The following is a 26,326-nucleotide window of genomic DNA, read 5'->3' as shown; positions in this document are numbered from 1 at the left end:
TTTCAGGGAGTGAAAAATGCAATAAAGGAAACCAAAACAGGAGTCTGTGAAGGAGGGTCTCTGGGTAGCGTGGATCCCTTTCAGTAAGGAGTCAGGAGGGCTTCTCTGAGGCATCATTTGAGCTCAGACCTGGAGAGTGAGAAGGCTTGGGGTGAGAGCTTTCTGGACAGAGGGAAGAATAAACACGAAGGCCCTGACGTGGGATCCAGCGTGGCATGTGGAAGAGCTGGAAGAAGGCTGGGGTGGCTGCAGAGAGGGAGTGAGGGCACAGGATAGGAGACGAGGCCAGAGAGGGAGTGAGGGCACACGATAGGAGATGAAGCCAGAGAGGGAGTGAGGGCACACGATAGGAGACGAGGCCAGAGAGGGAGTGAGGGCACACGATAGGAGACAAGGCCAGAGAGGGAGTGAGGGCACACGATAGGAGACGAGGCCAGAGAGGATGGTGAGGGCACACGATAGGAGACGAGGCCAGAGAGAATGGTGAGGGCACACGATAGGAGACGCAGCCAGAGAGGGAGTGAGGGCACACGATAGGAGATGAAGCCAGAGAGGGTGGTGAGGGCGGCAGAGTCCAGGCCATTTGGGCCTCAGGTCACGGAGAGCATCTGGATGATGGTCCAAGAACAACAAGATCCACATGTGAAATCTAACCATTTTGAAAATAGAGGGAAAAAAAAGACTGTGTACCCCAAATCGGAAATGATGAAGATGTCCTTTAATAGGTAAATGGACAAACTCTGTGCATTCACACAATGGAATATTATTCAATGAGAAAAAGAAATGAGCTATCAAGACACAAAAGGACATGGAGGAAACTTAAAGGCATCATGCTAAGAATCCAGCCTGAAAGGGCTGTATACTATATAATCCCAACTGTATGACGTCCTGTAAAGCCAAAACTATAGTGACATCAAGTAATGTGGATGCCAGGGGCTCAGAGAGAGGGAGGGAGGGATGAATAGGTGGGACTTTTAGGCCAGTGACACTACTCTGCCTGATACGGTAATGTTGGATATGCGACATTACACCTCTGTCAAAAACAGAATGTGCAACACCAAGCGTGAACCCTAATGTAAACTGTGGAGTTAATGAGTTAATAATAAGGCATCAGTATTGACTTATCAACTGTAACAAAAGTATCACACTAATGCAAGATGTTAATAATAGGAGAAATGGGGGAGGGGGCCAAGAAGGTAGATGGGAACTCTGTGCTTTCTGTACAATTTTTCTATAAACCTAAAACTGCTCTAAAAATCAAAATCTATTAAAAAGAAGAATTACTGGTGCATGTTCACATAATCCATTTGCGTCTCTCCCAGTCTCTCCCATCCCACTGGGGCCTGTCTACTAACTAGACCCTCAGGGTGACCAGTGCCCCCAGAACCTTGCAGACAAGTGGCATCTATGGGGTAGCCACCAGGCAAAGGGACAGCCAGTCATGCGCAGTATGACATTTTGTTATATATCTGGGTTCCCTGGTTCTGCCACCAACTGAATCTCTCATAACCTCTGTGTTCTCCTAAGTAAAACAGAAACAAAACCCACACCTCCCAGTCTCACAGGGAGCCTACAAGGAATGAGATGACCGTGCAGGGCACACGGTGAACTTTTCCTAAATGCAGGCAGAAAAATAAAAATCCATGATAAGTTATCGTCTGAATTTTTACCGTGTGGGTCAGATGGCGAAACTGCTTTCTGACTTGAACATTTCTGTTATAAAAACATAAAGAAACGCAACATCCACAAAAGTCTAGAGAATGAAAAAGTGAACTGCCAGGTACCCACCACTCAGCTTCAACAACTCCCAACACATGGTGGATTTCTTCTCGGATAAACCCCCACCAACCCCCTCTCAGCCCTCTACTGCATTATTTTGAAGCAAATGCAGGACATTATATCATTTCAACTGTAAATATGGCTTGAATTTCAACCAAAACTGACTTCTGTTTCTCAAGCACCACTCTTGTTGACACATCTTTTAGAATTTTCAATGACCAGGCTTGGTGAGGAGGTCAGGAAACAGCATCCCTACTAATTTTTGTGTGCTTATAAATTGATATATCTTTGCAAGTCAATTTTTCATATCTATCCAAAGTTAAATGCACATATCATTTGACTCAGCAGTTACAATCATCAGAACAGATGTTACAAGGAAACATGAACCTGAGAATAAGGATGCACACACACGGAAAAGATTGTTCACGGTAGAGCTGAGTTTAGCAACAAATGTTCGGAAACCACCTCAGTCTCACCCATAGGGCTCTAGAGAAGAACATTTTGCTATACATTCTTCTGAGAGTATCAGGCAGGATGGACAAAGAATGAGGAAGACTGACATGTACTGATATGGGATGACCTACAAGAAATACTGGCAAGCAAAGAAAGGTACAAGGAAGTGTGTATAGAACACCATCATTAGCGTGAAAATGCAGGGACACACATGCATGCATATGCATATATATGACGAAAGACTAGAATATATGTGCAAGGAGTCACAGAGAAGAAACTCATGACAGAGGTTGCCTCAGGGGAGGAGAACGGAACAACTAGAGGGCAGGACAAGAGAGAGACTTTTCACTGTCAAATAAAAGTGATGATGACAGTGCTAATAGTAATCATGAGAGCAATGTGCACGTTTTCATGCTGTTTTTTTAAACATATGAATGCATTGTCTATTCAGATATTTTTTAAATAAATGTAAGGAGGAAGAGAAAAAAAGAAAAACATTTCCCAGACCAAACATAATAGCCATCCCCTTCAAAGATATGAAAGGAATCATAACATAAAGGAGACCGGAGTCAACAAAACTAATAGCCTTCTTTTTAACAGCATAAGGAGGAATGTGAGGTCTTTATGGGTCATAAGGGATAAATGAGGGATCAGCATGTTCCTCAAGAATCAGTGACTTCTGGATTTGAAGTTGTTTGTTTGGGCCATGTTTCCCGGGGCTCTTGGCCCTAAACCTAGGAGACAACATATTGGTCCCAGGCCAAGACTTGCAACAACATAAGGAAGCATTGTTGTTTCCTTGAAAACCAAGCCCCCAACCCCACCACTTGGAAGCAGATGAAGACAGCAGCCAATGGGTCCAATGGGATATTTGCCAATGGGCTTTGCACATCTGTCCTTTCCTGATGTGGTTTGAGACGCTTCTCTGCTCCTGGAGTCCTCCGGGCCCATAAAAAATAAGAAAAGACATCCCTTTCCACTTAATTCTCCAGCAATTTGCTGATGTTTTTATAGCTCAGACATGACCACTGGACGTATTTTGGCCTTGGGAATTTTGGATCAGCAGAAATACTGAAACGTCTGGGGAAAGTTGTGTTCCTAAATGTACTTCCCAGGGGCAACTGATCTGCTTTCAACATTCTGTGGTGTAGATGGGCCAGAGTGTGGCAAATCAAATTCTTATCAAATGGAGAGAAAAAAGTCATCAAAGATGAAGTCACTTAATTAGAGGATTTATTCGTGTGCCCAGAAGTTAAAGAACTAGCACCACGGACAGTTCTGTGGGCTGCTCACACAAAAGGCAGATAATAAGTGTTTGTTTAAAATATTCTCTAGGAATAAATAAAATTATAAATGTAAGCCAAAATTAGACCTAAGCTTAAAATATGAATCTTCAAGTTTCCAGCCCCTCAAAGCTCCTCCCCAAATAAATTTATCTTTCTTTTAAAATTGTTTTTCTAATTTCTCTGAATAATGATTTTAAAAAATTAATTACTTCCTAGCGTCCCATGGTAGGAACATACCACATTTGATATAGTCGACCCCTTATTGACAGCCATTTAGGTTGTTTTCGGTTTTTCAGTATTACACACAATGCATTAATTGTAACCATCTCCCTGGCACACATCTTGCCCAGTTCTACTTGCCAGCAATAGATATAGGGAGTACGCACATTTCCAGTTTTACTTGATATTGCCAAACTGCCTCTCCAAAACGACCATACCAATCTATACCTGAAATGTATCCGAGCTGTTTCCCCACATTTTTGCCAACACTTGACACTGTCAAGTTTTAAAAAGTTTTGGTCAATCTCTTGGGTGAAAGATGTCACGACCTTTCTTTTTTCTCCCCTCTTCCTTCTAATCTTCTCCACTCCTTGCTTGGCCTGTGCACTACCCAGAGCATCATGCACAATGACTACTTCCTTGGTCCTCACGGGTAACTAATAGCAACAGCCACTACCTGAGGCTGAGGAAGGGCAACTGACTTGCCAATGGTCCCACGGCTAAGAAATGGTGGAGTGGGTCTAGAGCCAGGCCTCCTGGGTTCCAAAGTCCCCTCACATATCATTTGATATCTGTTAGGGGACTGAGTGTGTAAGGAAGGTAAAGAAGTAGGTCTGAGCCATCAGGAAAAATAAACATCGTTTTCCTATTTCCATCAAGTCATGACATGGATCTGTGAGGATTCTGAATTCAGTCCTCCAGCAGCAAGCCATAAAATATGATGAGATCATACACAGAGAAGAAAGTAGACAAGGAAGACACCCATTGGGACACGCATGTGCCTACATCCTTTGTTGGAGGCTCTAGAGAAGGACTCCTTGGCTCCTGTCCAAGTCTGGGGTGATTTATCTCACTACTCTGAGCCTCACTTTCACAGTCTATGAAGTGGGCCAGTACTTAGTATTGGCCTCTGTACTCAGAGGGCCCCAGTCCTCCCCTCTGCCTAAACCTCTGGGATGAATCCTAGCACTGTCTGTTCAACTCTGAGACTCTGGGGATTATTGCCGATAGATTCAGCATCCATCCACCTGGTGAATTGGAGATCACGGAGAGGAAAACTTGACACGTTCCAGTGTCTCAAGACTGACTCAGGTAAAGTAAGAATGAGGCTGGGGAGGCACGTCATTGGCCTTCAAGGTCCCCCAAAAGCAGATCCAGGGATCCTGTGGGGCTGCTGTGGGTCCCGTCAACTTCGACTGGCCAAATGCTGGCCGGCCCCTCTTCAAAGTCCACTGTCTTGTGTTCTCCACGGGCAGCTGCCCAGGACACTGGGTACGGGTAGAGCCAGGGTGGGGGCAGCTCCTTAGTATTCACCAAGCCGCTCCCGGGACTTCTCAGAAAAGCAGGCTAGAATACAAATGCCCCATGTCTGAATGCACAAACTCTGCTTAGGTATGAAGAGCATCCCCAAGCAGTGATGGAACAAGAAAGACTGGCCCAAGGCAGACGCCCACCATGCTCAGCCACTTAGGAAGAATGGATAGGTCCCTTCCTTGAGATGGGTCAACCCAATTATGAGGCATCTCTGGTCCTCACTCCAACCTCTCTCTCCACTGTTGCCACTATTTAGAGGCTCTCAGTAAAGCCTTGACAGAGGCTGGGTATCCGCTGCTCGGTGCTAATTGATGCTGTCTTAAAAGCAGCATCATTGGACCGCTTCTGTAACTGACAACCAGCCACTGTTGTTCTGGACACTTCTGGAATCCACGAGTGCTCTGTGCTTTGACCTACATGTAATTTTCTGCTAGTAACAAAGCATTTCTCTCTTCATATGACCTTCCAAATAACCTAGCATACTGTTCTCTTCCCAAATAAATGCACATATATAAAAGTTTAGAGTTGAAGGTTACAGAATGGAGCCAAGTGTGTTAGCTTATTGAATCCCCCAAAATCAAAGCAAAATAAACACCCTCTATGAGTACATACTGTTATTATCCCCATTTTCCAGAGAGAAATTGAGTTCAAGAGATAAAACGAGAAATGCCTGACCCAAACATGCCCAGTCAATAAGATAGTCATGTGAAAATGTCCACAAAATAGCGTTAGGTTTAAAACACAGGATACAGCATAAACAGCATGCTTCCAATTTTGTTTATAGAATCTATATTTACACACATATGAATAGGGAAAAATACTGTAATGAGCTTGACCAAGATGTCAGTAGTGTGCATCTCTGGGTAGTGGGATTATGTCTGATGCTGCTTTTATTGTCACCTGTCTACATCCTAGAGGGGAGTTGTGGCAGTAGGTGGTTCTGCCATCACCCCTCTGAGGCTCAGTTTCGTCACCTGTAATATGGGGATAAAAATAGCACCTGTCTCAAAGGGTTGTTTGAAGACTAGTGTTAATTCCTGGAGAATGCAGAGAAAGGTATGGGGCCTGTTGTCCAAAAACGTGAGTTGTTAATACCAGCGACATCCATCGTTGTCTATCTTCCTCCTCCTTGAGGTCACAGAGACCCACGCCAGAATCACGACCAAGCCACCAGTCCAGGCCTTTGGCAAGGGACAGTCACAATCATCATTGGGCTGTTGGCCAGATGCTATTTATAAGCTGATGCTAACTCAGAGTGAGCACAAACAAGGACACCTCTGGAGCCGAGCTGCGTGTGACCTTCTTGATTCTCACCCAACCTATTTATTATGATTCCAGTCCCGTGGCCCTGCTGGGTAAATGCTTGTAAGGTCTTTGTTCCTCAGGCTCCATTTCACGCCACTCACTTCCTTGCTGAACCCCACCTGGGTACTCGTATGATTTTGCCCACAAGTTCAATGGCGCCAACCCCTCTGAAAGAACTTCCTTCCGACACTGAAACAAAGAAGCAGTCCTGGCTACATTGTAGCTTTTATCAGAACCCTAATAAAAAATGAACATCAAGATTCAATTCCTCAGCTGCATCCTTTCCTTTAAAATCAACACTGCAGAAAGAGGTGCTATGACTCAAGGGATCAACTTTGAATCATAGGGAGGGCAGTGGCTCAAGGATTGATTAAGTGCCCCCTTGGGAAAGAGCAGCTGAAGAGCTGGAGGCCCTCACTGGGGAGCAGGGGTTCAGGGCGAGGAGCAGGAATGTGGGGGCTTCCTGGGTTAGCACCACCACTAACTCCGAGCATCACTTTGATAAGGATCACTGTACGCACGAGAAAACGAGAGCGCTAGACAGAAGGTTCTCCAGCATCCTTCCAGGGTTAAATCCATAATTCTGAAATGATTAAAATCTTGCTAAAGTTATCAGAGATTTAAAAGACATAGAGTAGATAAGATAAAATTTAAATGAAAAGAAAATAAACAAGAAGAACCAGGAAAAGACCGGAAGAGGAATAAGAGACGAGGGGAACAGACTCTTCCGTTATTAAAACATATAATCCAGTGATAATAATTAAAACAATGTGACTTTGTTACAAAAATAGACAGATTTTAGTGGAACAAAATGAAAAGTCCAAGCTTAGACCTCAAATCCTATGGGAATTTAATGTGTTTATAAAGAAGACAATGAAATCAGAGGAAAGCGGCATTGACTAAGGACAATTGGTGGCAGTCTGAACAAAAGGAGGTTGGATCCATCCCTCACATTTTACATCAAAATAAATTCCAGATTTATCGAAGCTTTAAACATAAAGAATAAAAGCATAAAAAGAATAAAGGAAAACATTTTAAAAAATAACCTTGGAGTAGAGAAGGCCTTTCTAACTATGACATGAAACTAAGAAGCCATAAAAGAAAGAAAACCTTGATAAATTCATCTACATAAAAGTGAAAGTTTCTTTATGACAAAAATCACTATAAGCACAGTTGAAAGACTAGCATCAAACCAAGAACAAATATTTGTAACTTGTATCTCAGACAAAGAACTAAAACTCCCTAATATTAAGTAAACGGAAATAGAAGGAAGATGAACAAACAACAGAGAAGTGAGCAGGGCGAAAATCACCCCTGCCGACAATGCGAGGAGCAGGCCAAAAGCAGAGACAAGGCTCCCACCAGGCCACACGCAAGGCCATATGGCAGCTGCAAATGACCCCTGAGTGTGAGCAAGTCTGCTTTCTCACCCATGACATCCCCCCCAGTTCGTTCTCCCACCTCCTGAACAACGACCACTGAGACACCCCACAGTGGAAGGCTCCTCTTTCTTGACAATATCCAATCCAGGGCTGGCCTTTGCTTCCTTCATTCCTTCTAGAATCATCCAGCTCATGCCCCACCCAGCCCTCTGCCCTGGGATGCTGCCAATACCCCTGGGCAGTATGTCCTCCCGCACTGCAGCAAGCTCGATCAACCAAACTTACCTGACCACGGGAGTGTTGCTGGCAGACAGCAAATAACTAGCTAAATATTGATTATTAGAAGTATTAGCACCAGAGACGCTTCTAGGACAGAAAAGGCAGGGGGCTCTGGAGATGGTGATGGTTCCCTTTCCTGGGAACCCCAAATCTGAAGCTACTCCAGGACAAGATGCTTCAGCGACTCAGTGCAGAAGGGTTTACTAGGAGGACGATGAGGAGAAAGAAGGCATCTCCTGCTTGGACCTCAGACTTCTGCGTACAGCAACCTGATGCACCCTGGGCAGTCACCGTGCTGCAGACCTGGGCCACGAGGGGCAGGACGTGAACTCGGCTTTCACGCAGCTGAGAGCCCAGTGGGTGAGAGACAGAACCCCAACTTGGACACTGACAGTCAGTTCTGGGTGTCCCAAAGGACCAGGAAGGTGTGCCTAGCTTAGTGAAGAAGTGATGCTTGGACGAGGACGGAAGGGAGGGCAACAGCCAGGTGAGCAAAGACCTGTTTGTGTGCATTACAGGGGGTGGAGCTCATGTGTCAGAGCTCCAACACAGGTTACAGCATGTGTTAAAGTCCTGAGGTTGGAAGGATCACCATGCCATCATGAGGCCAGAGGGGCAGGGAGGGGCCAGGGCGGGCAGGCCAGACGGGCATGGTGGTGAGGAGTTTAGGTAGGTTTTTTCCAATCCTACAAGTCACGGGCAGCCACTGAGGAATTTTAAGCAAGCTGGGAACATGAGGGGGTAGGGAATACTGCCATAATGAGATTTGAGGTTTAAAAAGATCACTCCAATTACCCAGCAGAAACCCAATTAGATGGACCTACCAGGGGAAGCAAGAGGTGGGTCAGGATGCAGCTGCAACCTTGCAGAGGAGAGACGAGGAGGCCTGGCTCTGGGTGGTGGTGGTGGCAGAGGTGAGGAAAAGCAGATGGCCTGAGAGGTACTCAGCGGTGGATACTACAGAGACATGGCAGGGACATGGGCCAGGAGGGAAACGGCGGAGGCAGGCTGACTCCCAGGTCTCTGCTTTAGCAGCCAGGTAGAAAGCAGTGTCCTCCCCTGGGAACGCCACAGGAGGACAAGGGTTTGGGATCCCTTTCTGAGCCTCAGTTTCCCCTACTGTCAAGTGAGGGGGCTGGACCACTGCAGGGTTTTCCACCAGCCAAGTATGGACCCTAAACCAATCCACACAGCATCCTAGCACCCAAACAAATCAGATGAGAGGGGATGGGTGATGGTACGCCAGCCTGGACAGGATGGTGTGCTCCTCCATTCTGAGCGGGCCCCTGGGGCACCCCCATGAAACTCTCTGAAAGATCCCCAGACAAGCGTGAAAAAAACACAGGGCTCAACAACTTCCCCAGCCACTGCTGTCTCTGTCCCACTCCACTATTTGACAAACCATCTTTCTCCTGTCTGAGTCATCCTCCCTACCTGGCCTCACACCTGCCCTTCAGTCCATTTGGCCTCCTGGCCATTCCAGCAACTGTAATGACAGCCACCAGACACTGAGTTCTGCCCTGCCCGGGGAGCGGCCCTTGGGGCAGCCCTGCCAAGGTCTGCAAGGAGAAGGGCTCTCCCCCGAGGAGTTAATGTCTTTGCCCTCAGCCCTTGCAAACCCCCATGGCAACTCTCCTGGCACAATGATAAGCTTGCACCCTGCAGAAAAGTTGGCTCTTAAGACGTGCATTTAAAAATACCCATGGGATGGTGTGGGTATATATAGAGAGAATGAAGCCAGGCACCTCAGCCCACACAGAATGCAAATATGTGCCTTGAAGAAATCTATGTTGTATCTTAAATAGAGGCCTGAGATATGAGCACCACCAAATAACAGAAATTAGCGTTCAGAACAACCATGATGTCATCCAGCCCAAGCCTCAGAGAACAAAGGCTCACATCCTACGATGTTCTGCTTGCCTCCTGGTCCTGATCACTTCCGAATATCTCCAACAATGGAGCTGCCCCCAGGCTCGCAGTGTGAGGAAAGGGTTTCATCTTTATTTACTTATTTATTTTGTGTCTGTGAGGAAGATTGGCCCTGAGCTAACATCTGAGCCAATCTTCCTCTGTTTTATGTGGGATACTGCCACAGTGTGGCTTGATGAGCAGAGCTAGGTCCGTGCCCGGGATCCGAACCTGTGAACCCAGGACTGCCAGAGTGGAGCGTGCCAACTTAACCACTATGCCACTAGGCCGGCCCCATCATTATTTATTTATTCAGCATTCATTCATTATCCCCACCATGTTCTAAAGAGGAGGTGAGGTAGCTTACAAAAATGCCTGTGGCAGTTAAAAAAAAGATAAAACAAGTGGAGGAAAGAAAATACCTGATTCCTCAATCATGCTTAAATACACAAAACACATACTTAGAGGATTCTGTGCAGAAAGTGGAGGTTTGAATTGAAGTTGGATTCCTAGCAACCCCAGTGAAGACAGAAATACGATCAGTTACAACAGTCTCAGAATCCAAAGTATAAAGCAAAGCAGGCTTCCCCGGTATGAAGAATAACGTCTTTCTGTGCTTTTTCACAAAGCAGATGCTTGGGATGGAGAGCAGCATGTCACCAACGCTGTCCCATCAGAGAGGAGGGAGAGGAACTTACATGGCCCCAAAGGACCCAACTTCCATTCCTTCTGTTCCCACCTCCCCGCCCCTGCCTTCCACCAGTCTTTTGCAAATTTGTCAAGAATCCTTCATACACCATTTCCATGACTGTTGTCATATACGCACAATCAGCTGCATGATCACTTGTATTTTAAGTCAACTCACTTTTTGCAACTAAATAAATTTATCTATTAAAGAAACTTTACACCTGCTTTAATAAGAAAATCAGAATCAACTTCCAGAAATGTTAAGTGGTCACAAAAATAAACACAATGGAAACAGGTCAATGTAATTATATTCTGGCAGACATTCTACCCGTCAAGGGCTCCATGCCTGAGGCTGCTCTCTGCTTGTCAGAAAAGGGAAATTAGCCAGTGTTTGCTGTCAAAGACACACCAGCCACAAACTAAAACTTTCTCCTTGATACATTAGAAGACTGAAAGAGAATTCAAAGGGAAGAGCCGTCTGACCACGGGATCCCGTGACGGTCAAAGCCCCATCTGAGTGACAAAGAAAACAGTGGTGCTCACAGGGCATCCAGGATCACTGCCCCCCTGGGAATTATGTGTAGCCAGTGGCAACTGGCTCAGGATCTGTCCCAGGTACCAATCCACTCCTCCCTCTGTCCTTAAGGGTGAAGTGTCCCAATGTTTCTCTCCACAATACAAAAAATATCAGTTTTGCAACAGATTGGCAATTTTAAAACAGGTCCTATTCCAAAGAGAGTGTGAGACAAACTGCTGGAAAATCATCTCTGATTCCTGCTGGGGGCGGCGTCCACACTCTGGGAAACAGGGACCCTGCCATCAGCTCAGTATATTTCAGTTTCAGTAAAGTTCATGAGTCTGAATCCATCTGATAGTGCGAACAGGACTCATTCATTCCCTGGCAAACATTTCCTGTATCCTAGCTTCCTCCCATCAACTCACTGGTCTTTTCTTTAATTCTGCTTTACTCCTCATTTTGAAATCTACTACAAAACATCATCCTCATCACCACCACATTATCGCCACCACCACCACCACCACCAACACCATCACAGCAGCTCCCATGTACATAGCAGTTAGCGTGTGCCAGGCACTGACACTCTTCTAGTTCCTTTAAATATAACTAACTCATTTAATCCTCCCAACAACCCCTGAGACAAGTACTATTATTTCCCCTATTTTACAGATGAGGCACGAGGGATAAAATAGAGCTGGCCAAGGTCACTTGGCTAATGAATCGCAGGAGTCAGGATCACACGTGGGCAGTAGACTCCAGATCCACACTCCTGCCCACGCCCCTCTCCCCCTTCAGTCTCATTCACAACATCACACTGCGCCCTATGAACCGGACACCTCGCAGGGTCTACCACATGGTATGAGCGGCATTCCTGCCCTTGAGGCCAGCACCTTAGGACCCAGAAGGAGAACACAGACATAGGGAAAGGCAGGCACAGGGTCCAGGCCACACCTCATGCCGTGTGGACGATACAGCCCCTCCCGCCATGGTTCAGTGTCTGCACATTCATGCCTTCATTCATTCATGCCTTCATTTGTTCAGCCAACTGAGGGTTATTGGTGGCCTTCTGGTCCAGGCACTAAGAGCGCAGGAAACAACAGGCAAGATCCCCACCCTCGTGACAGAGCAAATAACACCCCAGCAAACAGAAGCACTATGGATCACGACAGAGAATGTGGGAATGGAGGGTGCACTTTAAATGGGGTATCATATCAGAGAGGACTGCTCAGAGGAGGTGACATTCAACCTAAGACCCGAAGAATAATGGGCTGACCAAGTGACAAGCAAGGGGACAAGTGTTCTTAGTGAAGGAACAGGAGGAGCAACCCTGGGAACATGTTCCAGGAATGGGAAGAAAGGCCAAAGTGGCAGAAATGCTGTGTGCAGCCAGAGCAAAGGCTGGCATGGCCCCAACCGCGTGCGGGCACCCTCCCCGCATTCCTGTCCTCACTGTTCATCCTCAGGACAACCTGCGTGCAGGTACTCCCACCATCGCCAGTTTACACATGAGGAAAATGAGAACAAAGGCACGAAGCAAGCACGAAGCGAGCCAGGGTTCAAACCAGGCGATGTGGGGTTCAGAGTTCACGCTCCCGACCGCCGGGCTGCATGGCTGCCACGCCCCAGGGATGAGAGGTGAGAGCAGTGAGGGAGGCAGATCTCGGCCGCCATGGTGGGGAGTCTGGTTTTCATCCAGGGCACTGGGAGGCAGGGTCAAGATCTGAGACTCTCGGGCTGTGGGCAGCAAGTGGCCCACAGAGGGCAGGAGTGGGAGCAGCTGCCCAGAAGCCAAGTGACAGCTGGTCGGAGCAGCATGGTAACAGAGGAGCCATAAAGCTCATCGTGAGCCAGGGACAAAGGTGGAGATGGTGAATCAAGATTTCATGAAACAGGGGAGCCTGGATGCATGGGCAGGACTTGGAGAGCAAAGGAGAGCAGAGAGGACATTCCAGCAAAGACATGGGGGCTGGACCTCAGGGCCAGGCTGGGCTTGGCCGCCTTGAGTCCAGCAGTTTGCCTCAGTGGCAGATTCCTTCATCCCCCATCCATTCATCCAACAACATTCCAGAGCATCCCCAGAAGCCTGAGCAGACCCTCCTCTCCAGGGGCTCCCAGCCCAGTGAGGAATCAAACGTGCAGGATTCCTGCAGGAAAGGTCACAGAGGCAAAACTACGCAAACACTCAACAGGAAGAACTTCAGAGACCCCCCAATCCCTCTGTCGCCAAGAAAAGCCTAATTCTGACTACACACTTCCCCTGACTGTCAGCACTCTCTCTCACCATCAACCAGAGGGTGAACAGCAGATAACTCAGGCAGCTTCCATCTCCAGGGACAAAATGCTGGACCACCTGTGCCTGTCCCCAGACCACCTGTAAAGATGCTGCAAGGGCCCCTCAGCACAAAGGCCGGCTCTGGGTCAGAACACCCTGAAGCCAAATGCTCTGTTGGGAGTGCAGGGCCAATGTGCATGCAAAGCTCTCTGCTGCTTCACCCTGAAGCAGAAAAGGTCAACTGTGGCATTCGAGGAAAGCCTGCAATGTGAAAAAGAGACCACAGTAAACAGACAGGGAAAAGAAACACCCCAGAAGAAAGAAATGAGTCAGGAAGCAGATTATTTAATTTAAAACTACAAACTCCAAGGGCCAGCCCCATGGCATAGTGGTTAAGGTTGGAGTGCTCTGCTTCAGCAGCCTGGGTTCACAGGTTCAGTTCCCAGGCATGGACCTATACCACTCATCAGCCATGCTGTGGCGGCGACCCACATACAAAGATGTTAGCCCTGTGCCAATCTTCCTCAGGAAAAAAAAAAAAAACCCTCCAACGAGCGTTCTCAGAGAGGAAGTGTGTGCTGAGAGGGAAGTGACAGCTGTCTGCCTGTATCTCCCCCGCAGGTCCCGGGCCACCCTCTGGAACCACAGGGGACAAATCTCACCCTTTCTTTCCAAGATTGTCATCCCCAGAGTCTGTTCTAGAATAGACAGCCACAGTCCCTCTCAGTGTTCTTGCAAATTCCAGTTTGCCAAAACCCTTCAGAAAACACACGGTCCTAAAGTGAACCCAAGGGTCCAGTGAGACCCCAAGCTCCCTTATCATGTACACTCTCTATGGATCAGCTGCTCAGCTCAGCATCTCCCCAAGCGCCAGACACAGACAGATCCAAGGGGGGATAAGGTGATTTTAGGGGGTTCATGGACCCAGCACAAGCAACAGAAGTTAGTTCCTTTTCAATCCTCCCTGAGAACATTTAGTGATAGTCTCAGATTGATGCCACAATGACTCGGACCCCTGACACTTGTAGATCTCAGTGTTCTAAGGAGGAGAGAGCGTCCTCCAGGTCCCTCGCAGCAGACCACATCTAGTTGGAACTAAATGTTTTATAGTCATTGTTTTACTTTTATGGTTACCTTTTATCAAAGGCAAGTGATACGGGTTTTCTATTTGACATCGCAACAAAAGATTTCCTTTTAAAGTGAGTTTAGGTAAAAATAATAGACTTGGAGTAAAAGAAAATAATCACCAAACTATCCTAAAGGTGGCAGACAAGTGGCTAAGTTGGAAGGCACATTAGCACAGATTCAGTTTCTGTCCCGTGCAGAGCTTCGGCCCAGCCACTGGCTGGCTCTAGACTCGGGCCAATCGCCACTGTGCCGTGTCCGGAGGGTGTCCAACAGAGGCCACAGCCCCACACGCAAAAATGAGCTTCTCCTCGACCCTGCTCTGCCCGCGGCCTTCCCTTCGCAGGCCAGGAAGGGAATACTGTCCTGCTGATGCTCAGGACAAAACCTGGGAGTCACTCTGGGCCCCCACCATCCCTCCATCTCTGGGCCACCCCCTCAGCCAATCCCACTGGCTCCACCGTCTACCTGCACCCGCATCCTGCCCTCGCCGTGGTCGGTCACCACATCTCTCCCAGACTGCAGCGTGACCTCTAAACCAGTCTGCCTGCCTCTACACTGGCCTGCTCCCACACAACGGCCTGAAGGGTCCCTGGCCCCTACGCTGGACTGTGTGTCTCTGATTTCAAACCCTCCCATGGCGTCCCAGCATGCTGGCAGCAAGAGCCAAAGTCCCCGCAGACTCCTGCCTCTCTCCTGCCACCACGGGCCCCTCGCTCTTCCCAGACCATGGGGTCCCACTCAGGCTTCACACTGGCAGCTCCTCCATCCTGAAGGCTCTTCCTCCGACATCCACATGGCCCATTTCCTCACCACTTTCCAGCCCTTGCTCGAATGTCACCTCCTCAGTGACACTGCCCTGACCCTCTAGTCAGTACTCAATTGGCTACTGCCCACCACACACTCCATTCCCCTCACCCTGCTCTCCCGCCCTGTGCGCTTCCCCCAACACATTACCAACCTGCGGGACGACTCTCTACTGGTTACGGGTCTGTTCATCCTTTGTCTCCCCCCAGCCCCGGCAGCAGGCCCCAGGGGCCACAATCACGTCGGCTTTGCTCACCAATGTCCCAACAGCCAGAATGCTGTGCACACTCTAGGGACCTGACGGACGTCGGTTCCGCTAAACTCAGAGGCCCACTCCCTGCACGGCCCGGCACTGAGCTTTGTGAATCCGAGCTGGGGACCTGAAGCTTATCAACATTCAACTTCTCCTGGTTGGCTCCACCTCCCAAGCAGTCTGTTGAGATACTCGTTTGACTCTCAAGTATGTGGGCCACACTGTTAAAGCTTTTATCGATTTCTATCATTTACTCAGTTGATTAACCTGCCAATTTATTAAGGCAAATGTTGATGGTTCAGCACCTAGGACAGAGCCCTGTGGCATTCCTTTAGAGACCTTGGGGTGGTCATGATACAGTTATCAAAATGTTTTATAAATTATTTGAACATACAGAAAAGTAGAAAAAAGATAGTATAATGAACGATCATATACACACCACCTAGACTCCACAACTCTTAACATCTTGCTGCAATTCCTTGGCTCGCACGTGTGTGTGTGTGTGTGTGTGTGTGTGTGTGTGTAATTTCCACCCAGAGAGCTACCCTATGGAAAAAGTCAGGGGTCATCAAACTTTTCCTGCACGAGGCCAGACAGTAAATATTCCCAGCTGTGTGGGCCTACGGCCTCTGTCTCAACTACTCAGCTCTGCCGGAAAGCAGTCAGAGAAAACAGGCAACGGCCTGTTTGTGTTCCAATAAAACTTTATTTACAAAACCAGGCAGTAGCCCACGAGCCCTGGGAAGAGAGTAACTTGCACACAACTAAACTTATTTCAGAACAGATCCAGCCACATCCCCACATGCAGTCCTGGATGGGAGCTCTGCAAAGGGGCCAGGAGCCCTAGCAGCTCACAGGATAAACCGCGTGAAGCAAAGGCATGAGCATGGAAGGCTTGCGCTCATTCCTCACCATGAGACGACCTGGCCAGCCGGCATCCAAGCCCTGAGGCTGAGCACTGGAGACTGAGCACTGGGCCGTCTGCCCCGAGAGGGTGAGAGGCCAGGCCCGGGGTGAGCAGCAGAGCCTGGAATAGACCAGAAGACTCCCCACCCTGCCCCGCCGTCTCCACCACAGCAGTGAGCAAGGACGTGGGCCTGGGGGCAACATGGGCTCAAGACTGGCATTAGGGGCGAGTTACTTAAACTCCTAACCTCACTTTGCCCATCTGTAAAACGGCAGCAATGTCAGGCCCGGAGCAGCGGTGGGAAGGCATGTGCCCCGCGTGGGGTGCTGCAGGAAGTAACAGACCGAAAGGTTTTACTTCAAAGAGTGAAATTTAACAATTCTGAATTCCTAATGTGCTATTTACCCAGACCAGAAGCCACGTGTGGAAAAAGAAGGAAAGAAACAAGGAGAGAAGGGAGCAGGAGGAAGGAGGGAAATGAGAACTTCCTCAGTGGCCTGGTGGCTGTGACTCCCAGGGCCCCGGGGGCCACCCAATCCCACACACGCCCAGGCTTACCTCCCCCTAAACGTGAGCCCTGCAGCCCCTCCTCCAGGCCACACTCCCCCTCCGGGAGCAGAACTCTCCAGCTAGAACCAATGCTATCCATCTCTTTGTCCCCAGCCAGGTTCCAGGAGGTTCTCTCCCAGTGTGTCAGGCCCTGCATTTATGGAATCCTCTTGTTAGCAATTGGGGGGTTAATTCACAGGGAGACAACTAACTAGGGAGCGTACGTGTCAGGTAAGAATTGGCACATTTTTAAACCTGGCTCCAATGGAATACTACTCAGCCATAAGAAATGATTTAATCCGGCCATTTGTGACAACACGGATGGACCATGAGGGTATTATGCTGAGTGAAATAAGTCAGAGGGAGAAAGTCAAATACCCTATGATCTCACTCATAAGTAGAAGCTAAAAGCAACGACAAACAAACATGTAGCATTGGAGATTGGATTGGTGGTTACCATAGGGGAAGGGAGGAAGGCAAAAGGGGTGATTAGGCTCACATGTGAGGGGACAGACTATAATTAGTTTTTGGGTGGTGAACATGATGTAATCTACACAGAATTCGAAATATATTATGATGTAAACGAAGCTATATAATGTTATAATCCAACGTTACTGCAATTTAAATAAATAAATAAACAAATAAATAAAATTAAACCTGGTTCTGGGAGAGAACTCTAGGCCAGCAGTAATAAGACAACCCCACAGAGACGTGAGCCAGCTGCATAACCGTATCCCGAGGACTAACTGTAACTACAATCAACAGCGTTGCAGAGCTGTGTGTGTGTCCACATATGTGCCTGATACCCCCCAGAGCAGCTTAGCTCTAAACACACACATCATCTTGACATACTCGCTATTATGCACACACACACACACACACAAAAAGAAAGGCTATGTCCTAAGCCCCACTATTGTTTTTAATATGTTAACATGATTTTTGAATTTAGAGGAAAGGATTAATAGTACTGCAAACATCCCCAGGTTCAGCAATTGTTACTATTTCGCTGTATGTGCCTCATAAGCTCACACACACATCCTTCTGTTACAGCCTGTCGGTTCTGTTGAATGATCTCAAAGTAAGTTGTTGAAAGTCACAAAACTTCACCTCTAAACAGTTCAGCCTTCATCCCCCTAAAATAACATTATCACATCTAACACCACCAAGAATAATTCCCTTTATCATCTAACACCCAGCCCCCATTATTAAAGTTTTTATTTAAACAATTTCTTTTCCCATCAACTTCATCTTCAACCACGTGAACTGGATCCACGACCCAGAGAATCTCGTGCTCCCCTGTCTGAGGGGCTCTTCGCACTGAGGCCTCTCCCACCCTAAATATTTACTGACCTCCACACAATCTACGCTGTGTCTCTAAAAGCAGGCCGACCAGCAGCGTCACCTGGGAACATGTTACAGATGCAAATTCTCACGCCCACCCAGGCTTGCGGAATCAGAAACTCTGCGCGTGGGGCCTGCAATGGCTGGTGTGACCTGGGGCTTCTGATGCAGAAAAATCTGCAAACCACCGCTCTGCTCTCTGGGCCAGAAGCCGGAAGAACCGTCCTTCCCCCCAAGGTGCTCATGGCCGGGAAAACTAGCAGAGAAATAAAATAAAAGGATAGATTTCATTTCGTATGTATCTTTCGAAGCTAATTGGTAATATCTTCACTTCCTGCCTGAGTAATAACAATGCAATATGCTCAGGCAAAGACTATTTCTGCCCCACAAAACACAGATTGCAGAACACAGTAACCTCTGCAAATAGATGGGATTCAGCTGTGACATGTCAGATGATGTCAAGATGCACTGAAGAAAGGGAGCTAAAAATAGCACGACAGGGCTGAGCACTAAGGGCTCTAGTTCATCAACTCCAGGCCCGGAAAGACACTGCCTCCAGCCACTCCTGAGGTCCCAGGAGGCCCTGGACAGGAGGAGCTCGCTCTGTCCATATGTCATGTGTCTTCATGCCCACAACGGTACGGGTGCAAAGCCTAGGACCTCAGGGGAGGCAGGAGCGAGCAGGTTGCTCCTGTAGTTTAAAAATAGAGCATTCTGAGCACACACGATATGAACAGTCACCCCACAAGCAAAGCTATTGCATTATGTAATAATAACATGATTAAAAACCCCATAAGTCACGGCCTGTGGGTCGATAATATTGACTCAGGGCTGAACTGCTTGGTAACCAAAGAGTTAATACAAAAAAAAACCTGCAAAAAAGTCTATCTATTGCACATAGATGTAGACGGAGAACCACAAACTGCCAAGATACCCAGTGGGTGTGGCTCTGGGAGGAAAGACAATTTATGGTAAAGAAACAGTGCATTTCATAAGGGTTTCTTATTTTAGCCTGCCTGGTAAAAGTTGTCAAATTAAACAGCAGCAAATGTGCAGAATGTCTTACTGGGAATGTTTGCTTCAGCTGAGAGCCACACCTAGGTGACAATCGAAATGACGGCTCCAGGACAATAGTCCCCCGCTCCTCTCTTTAATCAAACAACATACCCTTGACTATTTCTGAATGAACTTCAATCGTGGTGTTTTTTATGATTTGTTATTCTTAGATTTTGTAAGTGGTTACCATCTTTACGCACTTGCATGACTCCATTAATTCATTCCTGCAGAATAACACGCCAAGGACACTCCACGAGAGGACTGCTAAAGTACCGTTTTTCCTTTCCCCCTAAGAAAGCAAGCAGTTCACGGGACGGGGTTTGGCACGGAGACAACCGCACTCTCCTAAAGTCCCTAGGATCCAGAATCACCATTTCCCTTGGGGCCCCAAAACTTGCAGCTTAGAAACACAGCAGAGCACCATCGGGAACCACTTTTGCTTCCAAGAACTTCACATGACCCATATTAACACTCAGAATTACTTTCCCCATCTCCTTCTCTGGCCCCAACTCCAGATATCCAACCTTACTTGCAAACCATTTTTCAGAACCAAAAATGCACAAATGATACTAAATGCAAAATCACAGAAAGCAAAATGTATGCTCCTCACCCTTCTGTGGATTCTGTGGTGGAGATTTTGGAGGCACAATGACTCCTAATAGTGCAATATTTATTCTAGACACTACATGAAGGTTTAAATCTCCACTGTGGGAGGCCTCCCCTACTTTGAATTTTTATAAAACCTGGCTTTAGAATAAATAGGACCCCGTGCAGTCAAATGGACTTCAATGACAATCTATTATTTCCTAGAAATAATCTTACAAGCTGGAGATGAAAAGGCATCCAGGTGGAATTTTTATTTTTAGCCCAGAAGTAATAGGTTAGAATAACATCCATGTGGAAACTAAACACTCTCTCTGGGCTCTATGGCTGAAGCGCGGGGCTGCGGGCTAACCCTGGTCTGACCCACCAGGCGCATAAAAATGACCCATCTCTGGGGAGAAGGGCAGCACCTATCCCGCAGCCCAGACCCCAATCCTGCCACTTGATTCAAAGGGGGAGAAAAGCCATTGGCTGTCGGCTGGCCTGCTGCTGTTACCACTTGCAAAGACTTTGCCTTTAAGAGGCCTCCCCACAAAAGGATGCCCACTGCCTCCCTCCCCCAGAGCGTCTGGAGAAATTCCACTTACTTTATGGTCACAGATTGGTTCTGAATGAAGGTCCTCATCCTCCCAGGAAACTCTGTCTCCCTGTAGGCTCCCAGATCCTGTCTCCCCAAACCTCCCTGGGAGGTAGTGACTGGCAGGGAGCCCCCGCAGCGCTCAGGCCCGCCTCAGCTCCCCGAGAGAGCCTCCAGCAGCGCAGCGCGGCAATCGTCAGGGAGCTCCTGTCTGCCTTGTGGGGCTGAACACCGTTATTATCTGTAAACGTTTTTAAATATAGACCTTGCAGGAGTGCAGGGTGAAGGCAAGGAGGGCCGCCCAGGGCCTGAGCAATCAGTTCAGTGGACCAAGCGCCCCACGCGAGTCCCCGCCAAGCCCCCTGCTCTGCTCAGTGCCCACCCAACACTGTCACCCAGCACTGTCAGGACACTGCCCAGGCTGGCAGCTGGCTGGAGTCTGGCAGAAAAGTTGGAACCAAAGCCCTAAATCTACATACAAAACCCACTGCACCAGCAACCTCCCCTGGCCTCGGGCAAGGTCCACGGACCATAGGGGTGCTCTCTCTTCTCGCCCCTGCCCCCACTGCTGCCACACTGACCTTGGAGAGAGGGCACCTTGGCCATGCCCAGCCGTGAGGCTGCAGTGGCCAAGCCCCGGGGGGCCACAGAGGCAGAATGGGATTCTGACCCCCAACCTCAGGACCAAAGAGGCAGAGGCCAGGACCCTCACTGCACCTGTGATCCAGGCCCAGGTCTGGGTCGGAGCGGGAGGTCAGTCCCACAGGCTCAGCTGAAGCTCCAGGATCAAGTCCAGGTACCTCCACGGCTGGCTTAGGGGTGGGAGCACATGATCCTCCAGTGAGCGCCCGGTGAGAAGGACCCAGAGCAGGGTCCTCCGCCTCAGCACTGCTGACATCGGTGGCCACATATTTCTCTGCCACAGGCTTGTACTGTGCATCGTAGGACATTGGGAGCAAGCCTGATCTCTCCCCACTAGGTGCCAGAAGCACAACCCCCAGTTGTGACAGCCAAAGTGTCTCCAGACATTGCCGACGTCCCCTGGGGGGCGGAACTGCCCTGGTTGACAACCTCTGCTCTGGAGAAAGGCAGCTGTGGGTCGGAATCACGCCCCCACCACTGTGGAACTGTGTAAACTCAGGCAAGCGACTCCACTTCTCTGAGCCTCAGTGTTCTCACCTGCAAAGGGGGGCAAAAGGCCCTAAAGAGCTTAGTCCAGGGCCAGGAACCGATTAATGACGCTCTTGCTACGAAGAGTCAGCTTCACTGTGCACCCGGAGGGCTAGATCCTTCCTGCTAAGGGAGGCAACTCAGGTGCTGGGGGGTCCGGAGCAAGGCTGGCCCAGGTCTGAGCTGTGCTTCCGCCACCTTGCAGCTGGGGCATCCCTCCCCTCTCTGCAGGTCCATTTACCCGACTGTGTGACAGGACACCCCTCCGCAGTGCTGGCGTGAGATGAGCTGAGGCAACATCTGCAAACTGCTTACCACACAGTAAAGACTCAAAAACCAGGAGCTGAGCGGGGAGACTGGGGAGGAGAAATAGGAGGGGGGCGGGGAAGAGGGGGAGAGGAAAAGGAAGGTGTGGAGGGGGCAGGGGGACAGGAGGGGCTTGGAGGGTAATCCCAAGAACAGGGCTCAGAGGAGAGCCAGGCCCCCTCAGAACAATGCCTGGGGTAAGCACCCTAATTCTGAACATTTTAGGGAGTTATTCCACATCTGGGGTCTCTCTGGAAACCTCTAATTCCAGCAGCCACTGACAGGCTGCTCCTGCCTTTTAGAAGAGAGGCTTGGCCCTGCTAATGGCGCCTCCACTGCTGTCCCGCCTGGGGGAGGGGGCGGGGAGCCCAGGCCCCGAGGAGCCAGCCCGCCACTTATGGCTGAGGTTGGTGGAACCCCTTTTCCACTTAAGGAAAACGGAGGACTGGAATCTCGGCCAAGAGCACAGATGAGATTTAAACGGTTTACTTTCCCTCGATGCATTTTAAGGCAGTTCTGCAGGCAGCGCGAGGCTTCTGGGCCACTGGAAGTGCAGGGCTCTCTCTGCCAGGCGCTGTGCCAAGACCCTGCGACTTCTCCTGGCTTCACCCTCACTCAGGATGGTCCCGAGGGCAGGCACTTCTGTGATGCCTCTGTCCAGTGGGGAAACGGAGGCTCAGAGAGGTAGAGTGAGCTGCCCAAGGCCACCCATTAAGAGGTGGCTTGAGAGGGAGACAGAAACCACCTCTGTCTGACCCCAGGCCTGTGTGTGACCCTCTGCAGTTTGAAGCGCCAATATCCAGTGGCCCTGAGTCACTGTTCCAGCTCAGAGACAGTCCCAAGGGAGCACCAAGCAAGGCCAGGTGCAAGTCCCAGGGGCGCCATCCAGCTGCCTGGTTTGGGGAACCCCCAAACCAACTGAGCACTCGCCACATGCGGAGCCCCAGAACCTGACGGGGAGCAGGCACAAGAGAACCCAAGGCTGTGATCTGCACTTATATCACTGAGCCAGATGGTGCACTCAGCCAGACTGAGGTTAATGGTGGACACTCCGCTTAGCACAGGGCCGGGCTCCCAGGAGGCGTGCAGCACCCAGGACTAGCTATCCTGGAGACGATCATTATCAGGCCCCTTCCATCCGTATTTCAGGAGCCCACCACTTTGCCAGGGTCTTCCAATATCGGGTCTTTCTGAATTCTCACAAGAGGTCGAGGAGGGAGGGGTTCTATCTCCATTCTACAGGTGGGGAAACTAAGGCCCCAAGAGGCTCAGCAAGGCAGCAGGTGGAAAGGAGACTGGAACCTGGTCTTGGGACATTCCTGCCATGTTGACACAAAAATCATGAGAAGATGACAAATGAATTAGGATTGTCCCAGAAACATGCCCCCAAAGCTCCAAGTTTATTCAAATTCACAAACCATATTGATTCAGACGCTGGGGAGAGACAGTGAAATGAGGTGCCCCTGCCCTCAGATACCTCACTATCCGCCAGAACAGCCACATCCGAACTATCGGCAGCTGCCCTCAACTCCACCTCTGGACAGAAGCCCACAGCAGCCTCCAGCTGTCCCCCTGCTTTTGTGGGAGCCACTCTGGGGTCCATCCACCAGAGGTCAGAAACAGCGAACTTGCTAAATGCTGCTGGAGTGCGTGGGTCAGGGCTGTACTTACCTGACTCACTGATGAGGGTGGGGCACAGGGATGGAGGGGAGGGGAGGCCGGGAGCTGTATTTCAAAGAGCACAGTTGCATCTGCGGAGAGCCAGGCTCCTCCGGGAGGAGAGGCAGGACGGCGCTGCTCACATGAGTCATCACGTTCCATTTGCCCAGTCCAGGCACGGTCCCATTTAATCCCCACACCCCAGGGGGCACTGCTGCTCCCCATCACATCCAGGCGAGGAAACGTGGCTCTGCGAGGGCAAGTGATGTGCCCGAGGTCACAGTTAACACCAGGTAGAGGGTTAGATTATTGGCCCCGTGACTATTTTGGAAAGTCATAGCTACCCTCCCTGACTGCTGAACCAGGTTATCTCCTTTACAAACCCACATCGCCATGACAGGTGGGCATTACCATCATCCCCATTCTGGAGATGGGAAACTGAGGCTCAGAGAGGTAATAGGTGGATGGCACACGGTGACAAAGCACAGAGTTGGGACAGGAACTCAAGGCATTGCAGTTCTGGAGCACTGTGGCTCTGAAGCACTGTGGTTCTGGAGCACTGTGGCTCTGGAGCACTGTGGCTCTGGAGCATTGTGGCTCTGGAGCACTGTGGTTCTGGAGCACTGTGGCTCTGGAGCACTGTGGCTCTGGAGCATTGTGGTTCTGGAGCACTGTGGTTCTGGAGCACTGTGGCTCTGGAGCACTGTGGTTCTGGAGCACTTTGGTTCTGGAGCACTGTGGCTCTGGAGCACTGTGGCTCTGGAGCACTGTGGTTCTGGAGCACTGTGGTTCTGGAGCACTGTGGTTCTGGAGCAGGGCTTCTCAGCTTCAGCACTACCAACATTTGAGGCCAAATGATTCTCCAGGTGGGGCCATCCCGTGCACCATGAGATGTTCAGCAGCATCCCTGGTCTCTATCCACTCGACGGCAATAGGACTTCCCCACTCTGTTATGACAACCCTTTGGTCTCGAGACCTCGCCCCAAGCACAGCAGTGGAGCCCGCTGCTCTAGCGGGAGAATACAGGGACGGCCGGAAGGGGCTGTGCAGCCTGTGCCTCTCACTGAGGTCTGAGACTCATTCTTATCGGAAAACCTGTAACAAGGAGAACGCTGCCCACTGAACAACGTGCCCTCTTCTTGCTCATGCAGCACAGACATTTCACGCTATGGGCACGTCCCTGGCCAAGAACAGCAAATAACATCGGCTGGCCCCTCTGGAGACTATGGGCACTCCCGAAAGGCACGGTCACAGCCGCGGGCATCTAGGCTTTCTCACAGCAGAACTCTGGAAAGCATTTGTATCTGAGGGTTCACATTTTAGAATAAAAGAGGATACTCTGTGTGCACCCCTGATGCCCACGCTGTTCCCAGAGGCCAGGCCAGATGCACGGGTAAGTGAGGTGTCCCAGCTGTGAGTTCTCCACACAGCGGTGGGGGCTCTCCAAACTGGGCAAGCGGGTTCTGCCCGGAGCGGGCAGCCACACTCAGCCGTCTGTTCCTCCATTTACACACACCTCCCAGCACCTCCCAGGGCGGTTTTAGGCCCTGGAAACAAAGCAGCGAACACACAGACTGACAGCCTTGTCCTCCTGAAACATGGGGTTGGCAGAGCCAGGGGCTCTGAGGTGTACAAGCCAAGCCAGAAGATCCAGACGTGTGTGTGAAATCCCCCAACTTGTAAATGTTCCTTCAATTACACACACACACACACACACACACCCCGTTCAAGCCAAACCAACCAAGTCTATAGGCTAAACTTGGCCCACAGGCCCCTGTTTTGGACCTCTGGGTTCTGTCCTTCCTTTCCACCAGATTTAGAGAACAGGGCGCCCATGGGCCTCCTCTAGACCATGTGGCTTCCCCCAGGCCCAGGAGAGAAAGGAGGACTCACGTCTTAGGAGAAACTACCTGTCTCCCTTTGGGCCTCCTGGGCAAGGAGGGAGAGGCATGCCTGGGACAGAGCTGCACCCTGGCCTCATCATGAAACGTGTGGACAGCCATGGCTCCCACTGGCCCAGGCCAAGGAAGCCACTTAAGGAAGGCCCAAGCAAGGTCGAATATCCTGGAAATCTGCCCTCTGCCAATTTGGCTCCTACGATTTTTCATGTTAGGAACTGAAGTTAAACGAAAAGACCTCAGAATAAATAAAACAAGAACCACGTGGCTCTCCCTGGAACCAAATGTTCCCTCCTGCTGGACCAAGAAGAAACTGATGGGTGGTGGGGCAGCCCACAAGGTCACTCAGAAAGCAAGGGCACAAGGATGTACAAAGGACACCTCCAGTCCGCAGCCTGGGAACAAAAATGCACAATCGCCAAGGAGACGCGGGAAGAAGAGGCAGGCGGTCCTGCACTTGTCCGGGCACAGGGGCTGGCGGGTTAGGTCGCGGAGAGGACAGCGAGGATGGGATAACTGGACAGATGTAGGAGATAGAAAACACAAGACCAGCTGGGTGTATGGACCTGTAAACAAGTAATCACAATAGAAGACAGCGTGTGGGCCGGCCGTACACCCAGGCGTCACATGCTGTCGGAGTTCAGCAAACAAAGGCCCTGCACGCACTTAGAAGC

At 49.7% G+C, this 26,326-nt stretch overlaps 1 protein-coding gene across 7 annotated transcripts in view; it reads right to left on the bottom strand.

The window, feature by feature from the left end:
* The window catches only part of PHACTR3 (phosphatase and actin regulator 3), a 245,187-nt gene that overhangs the window by 139,892 nt on the left and 78,969 nt on the right, over positions 1-26,326 (bottom strand). The window contains exon 1 of one of the 7 annotated variants that reach the window (XM_070486199.1): positions 20,630-20,832. The exons of 5 other annotated variants lie outside the window; for them this stretch is intronic. The gene's annotated coding sequence lies outside the window, so the exon portion shown is untranslated. Of the gene's footprint in view, positions 1-20,629; positions 20,833-26,326 lie in introns of those variants that run through there. One more of the 7 variants, XM_070486201.1, reaches the window with a different exon arrangement.

Source organism: Equus asinus, chromosome 15 (genome assembly GCF_041296235.1).
Source record: "Equus asinus isolate D_3611 breed Donkey chromosome 15, EquAss-T2T_v2, whole genome shotgun sequence".
Lineage (NCBI taxonomy): Eukaryota > Metazoa > Chordata > Mammalia > Perissodactyla > Equidae > Equus > Equus asinus.
The sequence above is the reverse complement of the archived record's forward strand: the minus strand, read 5'-3'. Positions and strand labels throughout refer to the sequence as shown.